Source organism: Euprymna scolopes, chromosome 14, assembly GCF_053919585.1.
Source record: "Euprymna scolopes isolate OS-2025 chromosome 14, ASM5391958v1, whole genome shotgun sequence".
Lineage (NCBI taxonomy): Eukaryota > Metazoa > Mollusca > Cephalopoda > Sepiida > Sepiolidae > Euprymna > Euprymna scolopes.
Window position 1 is genome coordinate 130,802,251 of NC_136495.1, and position 17,190 is coordinate 130,819,440.

The 17,190-nt window shown below is 34.6% G+C and overlaps 1 protein-coding gene and 1 pseudogene across 5 annotated transcripts in view; both read right to left on the bottom strand.

Annotated features, from left to right (window-relative positions):
- The window catches only part of LOC145293270 (apoptosis-stimulating of p53 protein 2-like), a 403,954-nt gene that overhangs the window by 52,780 nt on the left and 333,984 nt on the right, over positions 1–17,190 (bottom strand). The window lies entirely within an intron of this gene.
- Positions 5,376–5,535, bottom strand: LOC145293563 (U2 spliceosomal RNA; annotated as a pseudogene).

Genomic DNA, 17,190 nt, shown 5'->3' on the forward strand with positions numbered 1-17,190 from the left:
ATCAGTTTGCCGTCGCCTCTGTCTCGAAACGACTGAAGATTGGGACTGCAATGATTGTTCGCCGCCATCTTTGTTACTAGGAATTACTTAACACTCAAGATCGGGATTGCATTGATTCTTCACCGATTTGATTTACTGCCACCATCTTTGTTCAACTTAATGTTTCAACACTTAATTTCCTCTATCTGTGCCTACATCTGAATGTAGATTCCATGTAAAAAGTTTCTTTCCTAAAATTGCCTGCCAATGAAACTGGTCCACTGACCTGCTTTCCACTTTCCAGCTGACTTCAATATGGTGGTCAGCCAATCCAGTGTGAACAAGTTCTTGTTAAACTGTCCTCTTAATCAAATTATACCAAATTCCCACTACTATCCATTACTAAGCTATTGTCCAGATGACTACTGTACATACGTTAACTTTATCCTCGAGTGGTCTTTGGGCCTCGATAAGTGGTGACTCCCTTGTAAAAAAAAAAAAAAAAAAAAAAAATTACACACCCTGCCTTTAGTTCTGACAAAACATGTATTATTACCCGTTTTCTACAAACTTTCCAAAAAGATGGACAGTTTCCAACACACACTTTTGGTACAATTTTAAGATTTTACTTGTCCACAACCAAATCTCTAACAACTTCACATTGGAATCTTCCAGCAGGTCATACAAGCAGCCGAAAAGATACTGAAGCGATTAGCCAATCACTGTCAGAAGATGACAAGTTTAAATTAAAGCGTCAAATTCTTCAAGAAATAAGGAAACACTAAGTGGAAAATGTCGTTTAACATACTATGTCAACATGAAATTCTCCATTTCCCCATGTTAAGAATGGCTTTCTAAATAGAAAGCCATTCTTAACATAAGGGGAGGAACACTATTTTGAATGAATCATTTAGGAATTTTTACTTAACGTTTTTCAGCTGTTTATGTAATCTGCCAAGATTAGATTGTAAACGAAGTAAGTACCCTATATATATTATTGTAGGTTTTATTTATTTATATATTTAGTAGAAATAGTAGCTGGGTTTTGTCTACATTTTGTTGGTTCCCTGACAAAGGAGGGAGTGGACCTAGTAATTCACATCCATTCGTCCGTTCAACTTTTCTCAACCATGCTTTGGATTTAAAAAAAAAATTTGGATGAACATTCTTGGCCTTCGTGCCAGGATCAAAGTGTAGTATCTGTTCTGCAGATGATGCACTTAAGGTAATTTATACCAGTCAATGGAGAGGAAACCCTTTATATGGGACAATTATTATTTTTGGTAACCAGAGTCCTCCCTTTTTGCCTACTTTTAGGAGAGCTGGTTTTTACTCCACATTAAAAACGGCCTTGTGCCTAATTTGCTTTGGTGGGGAAGCAAATAAATACATTAATCATGGTGAAAGTAAATTTTTCACGCAGGAAGGGGACCCCACATGCTTGGCTTGTTATTGGAAACGTAGTATTTTCCACAGGAAAACCATATATTTAACAGTTGTCCTGTTTTTAAATCTCCGAAACAGCTACATGGTAATCAGCTGATGATCCGTTTTCTCTTTAACAATTTAAGTTAAGATTTCCCCCCCACCACCACCACCGTTAGATAGTTGAATTTTCTTGTACAATTGTGGAAAGTCATCTTCTGCAAGTGCTAAATCTGCAATATGTTTAATTTAGTTGTTCCCCCACCCCCAGGAAGCTAAATTGCATTTTTTTTTAGTATCTTTTTGTAAAATACTCAAAACTTCTTTAAACTATATATATAACATGCAATAATTTTTACATTATTGCTTTTCTTAAATATTTGCATATTACCTTTGCTCTACAATTGATTTTTCTTTGGACATCTTTTTTCTTTATATTTCTACAAACTGCTTGCATTGAAACATTGTTTCCCCCCCCCTTGTAATTACAACTGAACAACCACAAATCTCAAAGCAGTTTTCATTTTTTTTTTTTTTTTTTTTTAAACGAGTGTAGAGTCCTATATTTTAGTTGACCATGTGTTTGGGATACTTATCATCAGGGCAGGTGGAAGGCCTTGCTCAGGTTTTATCATTAACCATTTACGGCCAGAATTTTTTTTTTTGCAATATATAAATTTATTTAATCATGAAATCCACACATGATTGAAGTTAGCATGCAACTGATACACGAACATGCACAAACCCCTGATTCACTTGTTGAACCATGCATTTGAAGACCGGTTGAGCTGACAAGCCATAAGAGTAAAAAATATTTCCTTTTTGAAAGGCGACTTGAAAGTATAATTTGACGGCAAAGGGTTAATAATACACAAGTGTCCGAAAGAAATGTATGATAGAGAAATAGTTAACAATAATGCTCATAGTTTATTTACGGTTTGTCAAGGACAAACAAAGAACTATTAAAAACATGTAATACAAACGAAATGAGAAATAAATCCTTAACAAGAATTACAATTATTCGTGATAATAGGTTGTTATGCAAAAGGTGAAATAAATATGTTCGAATTCATGGTAGTGAAACTTGTAGAGTCTCAAGGATGGCGCCACACAATTAGAGCATAATATAGAAAGTCATCTAATTCTTTTGACTAATTTGCAAATCATTTCATTTGATCTGATATATAACATAAAAAGCTTAGCTGTTAAGGTTTATGAACGTAAAAATTAGGAACAAACAATTGGAAGAGGACGGTTTGGCCTAGCACCACTCACATCCGGAAAAGAGCAACTCAATGACAGGTTGCTCAAAACAAGTCAGTTGCTGAACAGCTCGATGGATTCACTTTATGTTAGATACGAAAAGTTTCAGTTCTCGGTAAGAAGGACAGTTTCCGGTTAAGATAACACCTAAAGGTCCGGGCTTCAATAAAGAAAGACGAAGAAGGAAAACCCACTCCTCACAAATTCGTTAGTTCGTTACAGAAACAATCCCCTCAAAACTCCACTGATCTTCACACGCAAGAACAACACATCTCGTAGTTCGCTACACACCATCTCTCGAGTAGTCTCCCGCCGTCACAGTTATGCCAGTGAATGCCAATCAATTTCCATACAGCCAAGTTCAGCTCTCGCCAATTCTCGCAGCTACGAGATCGCGTTTCCCATAAGATACTCACCGTAATGGCGATGTTTCTTCCTTCGGATCAATTACTGCCCTGCACGCCAGACACAAACGAACCATCTTACGTTGAGAGCTAAGGCTAGTCTCACTTTTATGTCCACAGTTTAGAAAGCTATACTAAATTGCAGAGCTGGTTCAGACAACATAAGTTTGGAGGTTGCATCAGTAAGAGTCAAATTTTTGTTTTATTTTTCACCGCATGGAAAATCTTGTGCTAAAATCAAATATCTCCAAGGGAGTATAAATCAGACACCACACTAACTAAATTACAACAAATAAATAATCAAAGACCGTTGTTTCATTTCCAGCTGAAACCGTGGTTTTAAAATCGCAAATGTACTACTTATCCACAATCTTTTTCTTTTTTTTTTCTTTTTTTTGTGGTTTAATGAAAATGCTGGAGAGTGGTTGGAACCAGCTTTCATGAACTTGATTAAAAGGTAAATGGTAGGTACAGAATAGATAATTATCCTTTTAAATTAGTGGCCAGAGAAGATTAAACTCCGTGGAGGAAAGGAAAATGAAGTAACAATGATGTCAGTATTGACTTTCAATATTATTTCCCTTTTATAAGACAAACTAAAGCTCATGGCCAGAACAAAGAAAAAAAAATATCTATTCCCTCAATTTTATAATATAACATGAATCTACACTTTGAATAGTCACAGCTGACACATGCATGCACATATGTAGCTAATAATGTTTGTATAAATAAATATTTCTGCTATAATACAGCTCTAGCCGTTATTGGGCACGAGTTCAGAAACAATGGCGTTTTCATTGGATCAACATCCAGAAAACAGCAACCATATAAGTACTATATAAGAAATATTGAAAAAAAAAAATTTAATTGGAAAAAGTTTACAACATTTATTAAATCATCAAGTGTTCCAGCAAGAAATATAAAGCACCGATCCTTAATCCACGAATTTTCAAGGACGAGCTTTTCTCGTCAGAAGGAGAAAACAAAAATTCTTTTGCTTATATTTTCATGATTTTCAAATTGATACTAGCCTGTAGTTTATTATTTTTTTTCTATCATATATAGATATATAGGAAAAAGGCAATCGTTTGAATAAGATTTGTTTTTTTGTTTTTTTTTAATAAAACAGTGTCCAGTACTTGATATTTTTTGTTTTGCTTTTTTTTTACACAAAGATGTCATCACTTATCAAGGCTCGAAGGCCACTCGAGGATAAGGGTTAATGAGTGTGTAGTATTCAACGAGACAATATCATAGTAATCATTAGTAGTGGAAATTTGATAAATTGGATTACTGAAGGACAGTTCATCAAGAACTTGTTTACATTAGACTTGAAGACAGCCATATTGTAATCAACTGGAAAGCAGGAAAACAGAACAGAGTTCCACAGGTGCGCTGTTTTAAGAAATAAACTTTGTTCATGAAATCCACGTTTTAGTTTAGGCACAAATAAAGAGTGGGGGAAATTATTGATAGTTGTTTCAGAAAGACAAGTGTTTTTCATGAAATTTTGGCAAGCGGGTACCATAGATTGGAGATCAGACGAGCACTTGCCATGAAAATAACAACAGAATGTGTATCCTTATGTATACGAGTATGAGAGTGGATGCATGTATGTGGATGCGGGCGTAAATCAAGTTTATTCCCACTTAACAGCATCCTTCAATTCACGTGAGAACGCAGTTTCTCCCAAGGACAGGAATCTTCTTTACACTTCTGCACTTTAACAAGAGTGAAATAATGAGGAAAGGAAGGATATAAGCACACCATTTAACAATACAGTAAAGTTATAGTGGCACTTTGCTTTATACATTACACACACACACACACACACATAATTATTTACTATAATAATTATTAAATTCCTAGAGACACTAGTGTTTCATCCTTTTAGGAATCATCAGTTTCCCCCACATTGATCAAAGCTAATTACCTTTCTAAACGTCCCGTCTGAGAAAGCCAGCGAATGACTTCACTTTGATTTATTTATACGAACAAGGCCAATAGCCATTAGTCGCATGCTCTCGTGTAATGAATGAATGCGTGAATGTAGGATTTACATGAAATTCATAAAGATAAACTAAAATGACCGAAAAATGGGCTGAAATGACTTAAATAAAAAGTAAATGACTTAGAATGACTTTAATGAACGTATGGATGAATTGAATGACCTTAATGACTTGAATGCTTAAAAAATAACTGGAATCCTTCAAAAACAACTTGAATGATCTGGAGAATGACTTGAATGGCTTTGAGACTGACTGGTTATAAAGTGGGTGATCATTTTACATTAAATTAATACGGAAAAGTGATCCCCCACTTTATATCACAAAAATTATTTGATTTAGGGAATTTGAAACGTTATATTAGCTATGTGGCCAAGGAAAAGTTACAAATATAAGAACGGCATGTAGTAAGAACAGATACTACACTTTGATCTTGGCCAAAAGGCCCAAAAAAAGGTATTTATTTGCTCCCCCACCGAGCAAATTAGGCACAAGGCCGATTTTTAATGTGAGGAGTGAATGGGAAATGGGGACCAACACCCTGGGGAGCAGGGGAGCTGGATAGTGACAATTGGTATGAAGGGTTGCCCCTACATAGACCAAGGTCTTATATGTGGGACTGCCTCCACACATGGTCCTTGCTTGCAGTATCTGCCGGAACAGATACAATACTTTGATTCTCACCAAAAAGCCAAGAAAAGCTTAAAAAGCTAAGAACAGCATCTATTAACAACAGACCTTTGATCTTAACCAAAAAGGCCAAGCACAAAAGGGTTACGGACAGACCGACAAACCGACCAACCGACGAAGTGACTTATAGTGTCACTTGCACGTGACTAAAAAGACAAACAAACAGGCGAAAGGACGGAATAGAAGGAATTTTTTTAAATAGATCAAAATAAATGTAGAGGCGACGTCCATTTGCAAAACGTAGATATTATAATCTAGGAAGTATATAAAAAGTTCTAAATAAATGTAACCTCGTCGAGAACCTCCCCCCCCCAAAAAAAAAACATACAAAAATGCACACAGCAGTTTTGCCTTTTACATATACAAGAACCCAAGTTTGCCCAGCTGAGCAAACTTGGGTCCTTGTACCGGAAAAATATCCACTTTTGCATTATTTTATTTTTTTTTTTTGCATTTCCATACACCAAACTATCACTAAAACATCCGCTGGGTCATAAGCTTAATTTCGGTACCTTACTTGCTTGGGTGGGTTGCCTGTCGACTGAGATAAATCGTGTCACACACACACACACACACACACACACACACACACAGACACACATTAGGAAAATTTATAGTAAGATAGAAGAGTAGACTGGGTGCTCGGCGTTGCCCAGATGTTTGGAGGTGTATGTGGAGCAAAAGTGATAGTAGGCAGGCAAGCTCAAACCCATTTTGTGAAGGAGGAAAAGAACGTGAAAAAAAAAAAAAAAAAAACGTGATGGCTTTGCTGTTGCGCCCATTGCCAAACCGGTAGTGACGAATGTTTAAATTAAGGCTAGTCAATCGAAAAGAGGGGATGACTTTCGAAAATATCTGCCAAAAAGTGACCCCACCCTATAGAAAAGGGCCCAGTTGAGAGTGAAGGAATTTATATTTTTAGCCAATTTTTCGATATTTGTTGTCCAAAGAGTCGAGCTCCAAAACAGTACCAATCTCGTGAAAACATGTCGCACTGTCAAAAGTTTTAGGCAGACATATAAACATACACCCATACATTTAAACAGACAGGTGATATATATATATATATATATATATATATATATATATATATATATATATAATATAATATAATATATATAAGATAGATAACTATTTTCTAATCAAAGAGAGGATATCAAATTAAAATTCCTAAAAATCATTTTATACTTTTAAGCAAATTTTGGTGTCTTGAGATAAAAGACTTGCATTGTAGATGACTGTTCGTCTGACATCAGGTATTATTCTGGCCTGAATTACAAGGTAGATATTTTATTCTCATAAGAAATATTATCAAACAATGGGGTTGGTCATAAGTGGATGGGCAGGAAAGCAAAAAGGGGACAGGATAAGAAGCTGAATCACCAAGGAGTATAAAATCGACTTAAGCCTTACAAATTACTTTTTAATCCATGAGTCACATATCAGATTTACTAGTTCAAAGAAAACCAAGATTAAAAAATAATTAACTTTAGTGGAAAGAAGGGAAAAAATAAAACATCAGAAAGGTCACAGTGACAAAATAACTCAAGTTACAGGATTGGTGTAGAAAGAGTTTTTTTTTTAATGTGGTTTTAAGGAACCATTTTAATAGGAGATAGATTAAATGTGTAAACTGATAAAAAACATATTGGCATTTGATGTGTAGCAGAAACAAATAGAACTCTTTTCTTGTGCGTCAGTGCCTCCCCTGACTGTGCGATATGGCACATACTGACCAATCAGAGGCATAGCGCAGGGATCTTCCTTACCCCCTTAAGGAATTGTAACTGCTTCCGTCCTGGACAAGAAAAACTCTTCCTTTTTCCAGCAAGACGTCAAAGAGAGCGGACCTGTTTCCTCACTCTCTCTGTGCCTACATCGGTATCGACGGTCCCCACTTGGGAATAACTACCGGGCAATGGCAGACGAGTTCTATCCCAGCTATATCTAAATGGCATCTTGCCTTACTTCAATAAACCTTTTCCTTGCAAGTTTTACAAAGTCGTTTGTTCGTTTATTCAGTAGCTTGTGTTGAAATATTTATTTTATTAGGGAGTGCCCGAAAAGCATTAACTCAACTCCCTAAAGATGTTTCATTACTTTTGAGACAAATCTATTTTGTCTAAATTACAAAAGAATGCTTAACGTAATTAAAATTTGATGTCTGTAAGCAAAACTATGTCTCATTTTTCAAAGATGTTAGTCACGACGTAATTTTGAAGTGTATAGATTGTTCTCCACATGCAATGGTTTATCCAAGATTATTGAAAATCGATGACTTTGGGTAAGCTAGAACACCGTATCAAAAGTAAATAGTTGTTTGCTTTTAGTTTAACTTTATGATGCAGGAGTGATTTGAATTTAAATTCAGTTGCTACCAGCATTTTATATTCATATCAGATGCCTTGAAATTTAAGGGATGCAAAGATTACACATTCTCCCTTATGAAGATAATCATAAAGCAATTTTTATAGGAATTGTTCCATTGAAACTGACAGCTTCTCTGGCCAATATTTGTAAGAATCAGTCCACTATCATCCATCATACAGGTATATGAAAAAAAAAAAAAAAAAAAACACTCCTTAAGGAGCAAATTGATCTTTCTTTTATTTTTAAAATGCATTAACTCGATATAGAATGTCTTAAAGAGGAATCATTTGAAATGTTCAAAGACATTTCTATTGATTTCTTAAGAGAATTTGACACCAGCAAAAATGTGAAAAAAGATGTTAGATGGGATTAAAAGCTAATATAGACAAAGAGTGATTTTTGAAACAATGGTTGATATTTCAGTGCTATATGGACATGTATGCAGAACAGGACATTTTGATGATATGGACATGTTGAAAACAAGCCGAACATCTGGGGTGCCCTTCCACGAGTGAAAAATTTACTTTCACCATCACTAATGTTTGTGCAAAATTTTTTAAAAATTTAAGGCATGGTTGAGAAAAGTACGAACAAACAAATGGATAAACGATTTGAGGGCAATTTTACTCCTATAATAGCCCCAAAGGGAACAACCAGAAAATCCGTTCCAGCAAAAATTTACTTTTACTATGACTAATGTTTGTGCAAAATTTTTAAAAAATCCAACGCATGGTTATTGAGAAAAGTGCAAACAGACGAACGGGAGTGGAGTGAATTACTAGGACCAATTCCTCCTTTGCCGGTTCTTTGACAGTTCTTTGGTTAATAGATGTAGTACAGCTGAAGTAGGAGGTTGTTTACAGGGAAAGGGTCATGCAAAACATAAGAGGGTGTGATAATGATAATGGACTTGAGAGAAAGAGGGATAAATAAAAACCTGGGTAGAGTTAGTTTAGTTTAAAAGTCAATTTCGAAAACCTATACAATGCATGATCACATTTTAAACAGATGTTAAACCAAATACGATGACTGCAGAAGAATTTAGTGACAGATATGTTAATTTAATTCCAAACTGCATTACTTGGATTCAGGATCCATGGCACAGTGGATAGAGTACTTTGTAAAATTTCAGTTGTAAAAGTTACATTTCTGGAGGTTGAAAGTTCAATCCTAAGTGTTTTGACAAGATTCACCTGAAGAAAGTCAGAGATTGCATCAACCAAAACGTTGTCAAAATAACACTTCAAGATGAGAACAGTAGTCTGAAATATTCAAACAATAGAAATAATCTTCATCTCAAAAATTCTTATCAAGACTAAAAACCACTGACGGATAAGATTTTATGAAATGGATAGATTACACTGGGGAACACTATTTTTTTTTAACTTTCTGTTGCATTTGATTTTTTAACTGATTCTGCAGGATTTTTAGGCGCTGATTTCAAATCTGAAATTAGTTTTTCTCCATAAGCTCTAGTTTCCATGCAATTTGAGAGAGATGAAATAGTCTAAATATGAACTTACGTAACCCAAATCTAAGTATCTTGAGATTATATATATAGATAGATTCTAATATTTTTATCTGCCTTCTTTTTTCCAGATCAAACATGGCTTCCTCATCAAGACATCACTGTAAAAACAAGCCTGATGCCTTCTGTTACATCTGTGGTTGCTACACACTCCATCATCAGAGACGTAACATATCCTTGTTTGTGAAGCGAACCTATTTTGAAGTTCATCTTGGTGACCAAGACAAGCAATGGGCTCCTCATGTTGTTTGCCACAATTGTGAGGAAATGCTCCGAAGCTGGACCAAAGGAAAACGCAATGGTCTGCCTTTTGGAGTTCCAATGATTTGGCGAGAACCCACCAACCATGTAACTGATTGCTACTTCTGCATGGTAAACACAGCTGGTGTGGGCAAGAAAAACAGACATAAGATCGTATATCCGAACATTTCCTCAGCTATTCGGCCTGCTCCGCACTCTGAAGAAGTTCCTGTTTTTTTTTCTTTTTTAATAAAAATCAAAGATTGCATAAAATCTGTAGCTTACAGAATAAAACTAACTTCAGATTTGAACTCAGCACACTAAAATTGACTAAAAACAAGTCTTTCTTTAAATGCAACATATTGAGTGTTCCCTTGTGTTATCAGTTCAATGCTAACGAATACTATAGGAGAGGATTGAAAATTATAACTAATGAATAAAATTTAATTACAGATGAGAAAGGTTTGACAAGTATTTGTAGACAAAGAATTTAAAGACAACCGTGTTGTAGTCAACAAAGAAGCAGTCCTGCAGTAAGTGTTGCTATTTCAAAACAGAAACCAAGCTTCATGAGGGGATTGGATTGACCCTCTCTATCTATTGAATACTCTTATAATACTTATTTGGATTATTTATATTTTGCTATCTTCGGTTAGAGCAAGTAGTATACCTACGTGAGCATTCTCATGACAGTTTCCTGAGCCTTACTACTTCCGTGCTGGCTCATGACAAATTGAAAGCGGTTGTTTTTTTCGTGACACCATCACTAGAAAATGGCCACATAGGCCCAATAGACTCCCTTTTTACCCAGTTTGGATTTTCAACAGTTTTCCTTTGCTAGATACAATGTTTTCAGTATAACTAGGGAACTCCATCCCTAGTATGGTAATTCTCGGGAATATCAGAGGGAGACTAACAGGTGCTACATCTTCCCCAAATCCTTGATGCGTCCGTTCAGTCTTGAAAGACTAAAGATACCCCTCCCTCTCTGTAGTGGCAGCTGCACATGTAATTGTGTAGCAAGGGTTGCGCAATCTCCAACCACACCTTCCCTGAATTGATACTGCAAGGAGAAGTTCAGAATGACTGGAAACAATGCCGAGATAAGTGGAGAGCACATACAGCACCTGTCTAGAAGTCCCAAATGGTCACCTGCTCATGACTGATGGAACCAGATCATGGTAACCCCATTGTTGAAATAAACGGTTCTGTTCAAAATTCTGTTAGGGTTCCAAACAGTCGACAGAAAAGGGTCCCAGAGGTCGACAGAAACGGACCCCAGAGGCCGACAGAAACGGACCCCAGAGCGTTACAAGGGACACTTGAAGGGTGGAGGTCACATCAGACGAAATGTGAAAATAACACTCAAGATGAGAACAGTAATCCAAGTAATGCAAATTATCAATCCTCATCTCAAAAATTCAGAATCAGAAGTGATCACAAGTTTAATGATAAAGAGATTTATTTATTCAATTTTCATTCGGAAACAATTCCGTTCTCTTTTTTTCTTCTTTTTTTACTAATAAATCACAAATAAATTAACTTAAATTTAAAAAATATGGTGAATTTTACGCTTAAGCTCACAATTCCTTGTAAATTGCGTTTTCAGATTTTGAAAATACGAAAACAACTTTAAAAGAAGCATTGCATGTAGGCGGATACTACAGGTCACTTGGCCACTGAAGCAGAGAGAACATGTTAAATCTCACAGGAGAAAAACAAGATTCATTTGTTAGTTTTTATTATCCAGTCAAGTGGAACAAATGTGTGTGTCTGCTTATTCTCTGGGTGAATACAAAGATGACACAACAAAATTTCCTTCCTTTAACTTGCTATCATTTTTCTTTTTACCAAATGATGTCAGTTTGTTTATTAATGTTATGTGCATATTTGTATGTTATTTTTTTTTTGTGATTACCTAATTTAATTACGTCATTTACCTTTCAACAAAGAATGCAGTAATGCACCATGGTGCAAAACGAAAATGAAGATTTCCATCAATTGTTGCAAAAAACAAAACAAAAAAAAACAAAAACAAAAACAAAAAAACAAAAACAAAAAACATTTATGCATTTTAATCATCACACTAAAGACTTTCAGAGATATTGGCTAAACGGCATATTTCCACTATAATGGATGGGTTCTTGTTCTTTGAATAGGCGTTGACATCCTTTCTTCAGATTTTACCCAATATAAGTATTTTTTTACGGGTTGTCAACATCCAACAATGGTAATGTTCTGCTCTTTACTAATGATAAAAGTGTCCTGAACTTACTCCACCCACTCTACTTCGACAGAAATTCCCCCCCCCCCGCCGCCCGAGTCCAGCAGAAAAATCCCCCACCCCTCAAGTCCAGCAAAAAGTTTCCCTCTCAAGTCCGAGAGAAAGATTCTCAGAGTTTAACAAGATGCACCTGAACATTGTCTGGTGTTACCTTGGATGAAACGGTGTGTAATCGCACTAGTATCTGCCCATATAGTATCACTAATGTAACAAAACTTCCACAAACTCAATAGAGATATACTTTGTCAACATCAGAGTTCTCATTCAGCTCCGTTGTCTGACAATTTTTGTACCCAAATTGCGTCTCAACCTACAAGTAGTTACATTATACTTATGAATAAAATGCTTAAAAGTATATATATAAAAAAAAATAATTAATTGCACCAAACCCATTTTCACAAACTGATATATAGTACAAAATATTTTTTTTTAAATAGCTATTTGATACCAGTCCTCCAATTTATAGTTCAACTAAGATATTTTTAAAGCTTAATTAAATTGTTTATGGTCACATTCATTAGATTAATTAAATAATTTTCATAAAAATTATAACACGTTTAAAGACGTTATTTCACAATGATACATTTGGCCATGATTTGACACACAATCAGATGATATATTAATGAATTTATTATACAGACTAAACCTCCCCTGGGTCTAGACGTTTTGTCTAGTAATATATCTATAATATAAACCTCATCTTTCTGTTTAAATGGACGCATGTATGTATGTATGTATGTATGTATGTATGTCTGTCTAAAACTTTCGACAGAGGTGACAGATTTTCACGATATCAGTATGGTTTTGAAGCTCGACCCTTTGGACGACAAATATTGAATAATTGGCTAAAAAACAAATTCCTTCGCCCTCATGGCGTCTTTACTGTTGCACCCATCTCCAAACCGGACGTGACGTAGGTTTAAATTAAGGCTAGTCAATCGAAAAGAGGGGAGGACTTTTGAAAATATTGGTGAAAAAAACGAAGCCCCCCCCTGTTGAATAGTGCCCAGTTGAGGGTGAAGGAATTAATGTTTTTGGCCAATTTTTCGATATTTGTCGTCCGAAGAATCGAGCTTCAAAACTATACGAAAATCCGTCGCCTCTGTCGAAAGTTTTAGGCAGACATACAAACATTCATACATACATTTAAACAGACAGGTGATATTAGTATTATATATTAAAATGATTTTAGCACAGATACAAAGTTAAATCAGAAGAAATTGTATTAAATGAATTTTCAACGCTATTGATAATGTCTAGCCAGTCCTTCATTTATTTTTATGATCGCTTATGTTGGAAATATTACCTAATTCATAAATCTATGACATCACATCAAAGCTATAATTATTTCGAATGTAATGTTTTTAGATCTATTTAATAAAAAAAAATATACATAGCTAAGTTTGTAGAACATCAGACTGAAGACCTTCAGGATTCAGTTTCGATTTCCGGTTATGGAATCAGCTTTATTTTTGGGAATTTATTATTTAGTAGCGATGGAATGATTCCAATACAATCACTGATTCCGTACTAAATTCCAGATTCCGAAAATTCAGAAATCTTTAAATATTTAACTATATAGTTGTACTTTTTCTCCGATTACTATAAAAAACACACACACACACACACACACATGTCAAATGTGTAGATATTTTCCTAAAAGTAAAAATATACTTATCGATTTTAGCTTCACTGGTGGCTTAAAATCAATTATTATTTATTACTTTATCATCGTTACTAGCAATGGAAGATTTTGCTTTAAACAAAATAAAATAAAATAGAAAATTAAAAGAATCGTTTGGCATCGGAAAATCGGTACAAATTTTTCCGATTCCGATACCCTCAAATAATCCGATTTTTCTGGTTCTGATTAATCGTTCCAACACTATTATTTAGTATTAATTTATGTAATATTTTTTATTTCTAAAATAAGTTAAGATATTTCGATATGAAATGTATTTCATATCTCTACAAAAATTGCGACTAACAGACAAACACAGACCTTTATAAGTGGAGTTTAGTTATCCATAACTACAAAAATTAGATTTACTTTATAAATAAAATGTTACAATGCCATAGTTTGACATTGTAAGTATTGTTATTAACAATGCCATAGTTCGACACTGTAAGCCTAAGTATTGTTCAATTTGTATATCTCTTAGTTGCGTTTATGAAAGTCTTTTTTGTCATACACATCTATAAAATATTTGCAACTACAAATAAGTACGGCTATATATAGTTATGCCTGGCTTTGAAGGGAACCTATGATTGTACAAGTTCCCAGGTTGAGAAATAAAAACACAGGTAGAAAAGAAAAGAAATACCAAGTGTGTCAGACAGAGGCGGAGGGAGAATAGAAAGGCGGGTTTATTTCCCAGCAGGGTGAAATGGGAACGGAAGCGTGAGCGGGAGTTGGTGAGCCATTCCTCATGTCGGAGCTGATTCATAACAAACACGGTAAGTAAAGAAAGCTGAGAATTGAAAAAGAAAAACGTTTGAAAAGAACAAAGGACACTCAGAAAGGTTGTCTACACATATCCGCATACACTCAAAGCAAAGAAAGCAAGAAATATTAATGACAAGCTCGCTTGCCATATTTCAATAACTTATCAATAATTTACTAAACTGTTCAAGTAACTTCTTTCTAAAGAAAGACAGGTTTCTTTAACTCTCTTCCTGCTGACAATTTTCCTATCTTTGTTATCACGACTAAAATCAATAGGCATCGCCTGTCTTTGTGATAATCCTTTTGATATTTTGGTAAAATAAATATTTTATGCTTCAGGTTATTTAGATTGCCAAACATTTATTCATGATGTTTGGTTTGGTTGTTTTGTAGAGGAAAATCGGTTTTGTCTTTCACTGTACAGAACATGTTTTCTTGCAAAAAGAAAAGGAGAAAAAAACTATTGCATCATTGTACTATTGTATTTGAGGTCAGGAAGCCGATATATTCAGACAGCCTGGTCTGGTAGCTTTAGATGCCCTTCCTGGGACGGGTATTCGTTTAGTGATATACAAGAGAAGATAACTCACTCTTGCATCCTACTTGACAGTTACTTAATGATTATCTGAAATCTTATTCTTGATATACCATTTTGAACATTTTAAAGGTAATGTCTCTTATTTTGTAAATAAAAACATAGCAATGAAGTATTGGCATCAAGTCATGGAAAGAAGAACATATATATATAAGAAACGAAACAAATGCGGTTAGAAAATAGTCTAGCAGAACAATATTGAAAGAGATAATTGAATGAGAGAAAAAAAAGCATTGGTATATGACAGACAATGGATCAGGAGATGGTGTGGGGGGAAGGGTGAATTAAGAGAGCGAGGAGCAGATGCAGAGATAGGAAGAGAGAGAAGTAGAGAGTTTTTGTTATATAAAAGAGGGTGGTGATGGAGGTTTGTGGATTAGAAATGCCAACATTCTATGGCGGTATTGATCTGCTGTTTTGTATCAAGAAAATGCTAAAAGCAATCGGTTCCATCAAGTTTTAATCACAGACTAGATTTTTATCTATTTACTTATACAAAAAAAAAAAAGTGCTTTTTATATCGAATTACTATCCATTGTCAATAAAACTAAGAAAATATTTAAGACAAATATCAAGGTTATAGTTAAGATTGCCTGCTCTTTTATACTTTTGGTTTCTGCTCTGCTGATGGGACGACGGTGACAAGCAAGACATGGTCCTTTCTGATAAATGATTATCTTTCAACTAACGTGAAAGTTCCCACCCCATTATCCATTATGGCTTTCTCATCTAGCCAAAAGGACAGCAGAAACCGGAAGTAAAAAAGCGCAGACAATTTGAACTATAACCTACGATAAAATGAACGATATAAGAAAATACTAGATATCAGATGAGATATGCAGTAAAATAACATCATGAAATACGAAATAAAAGATGACAAAATATTTAATGTAATTTTCTGCTCTTTGATGCTATTCTCACAAAACTATGCCGCAAACGCTTAGTAATAAGCAATTCTAAGTGACACTCTCTTAGAGGTTGAGGGTTCAATCCTCAGCGCAAGCGATACTAATACAGTTATAAATTACTCGAGATTTTTACCCAATCACAGGTAACGGAAAGAAAAACTATTCTTGTGGATTAAAGGAAAAAAATTCTGTACAATACAAAATTCTGTACAAAAATTCCATATACAGATTGCAGAGTTTGAAAAGACATGTAAACGTTAAAGGTTACATCGGTCAAAACGTTGAGTGAATAGCATCCAAGATTAGAGCAGTAGTTCAACCAATACAAATCCCCATCTCAAATATGAAATATAGATATAGTTAAACACAATTACACAATTCACATGTTAATTCTTTCAACGGAAAAGCCATTTCCAACTTGAGCATGACAATTCTCGTGGTCTTCTTGCAAAATGAGATGAGCAGTTCTAGAAAATAAGAGTACATCCCCCAACCCAACAACAACTGTACTTTACTTCTTTATATACTATGACACATTCCTGAAGTTATGCTGTGGAAACACTAACACAAAATCTATCTGATCGGATTCAAATTTTGCATGGAGGTAACTATTATTCAATTGCATCAAAATTTTGACCATGACTAAACTTTTGAAAATCAAAATCATACACAAACAAAAAACTGGACTGTAAACGTAACCCCTTCAGGTTATGTACTAAAAGACCTATATAAAGTTATAAAAATATATATGGCAATTAAGAATATTCCGTGTTTCATCCACGCTAGGATTCGTCAGGCTTATGTGGATGAAACGCGGAATATTCTGTGTAGCTTAATTGCCATATATTTTTATAATTTACTACCTAGCTCTACCTATGTATTTAGCACTGTTGAAGTAAATACTTCAATTTTACGCATAAAATTATACTTTCGGATATTAATTTATGTGATTAAATGACGTAGTCATATATATATATATATATATATATATATATATATATATATATATATATATATACACACACACACACATATAAAGTAGTAGCATTTTG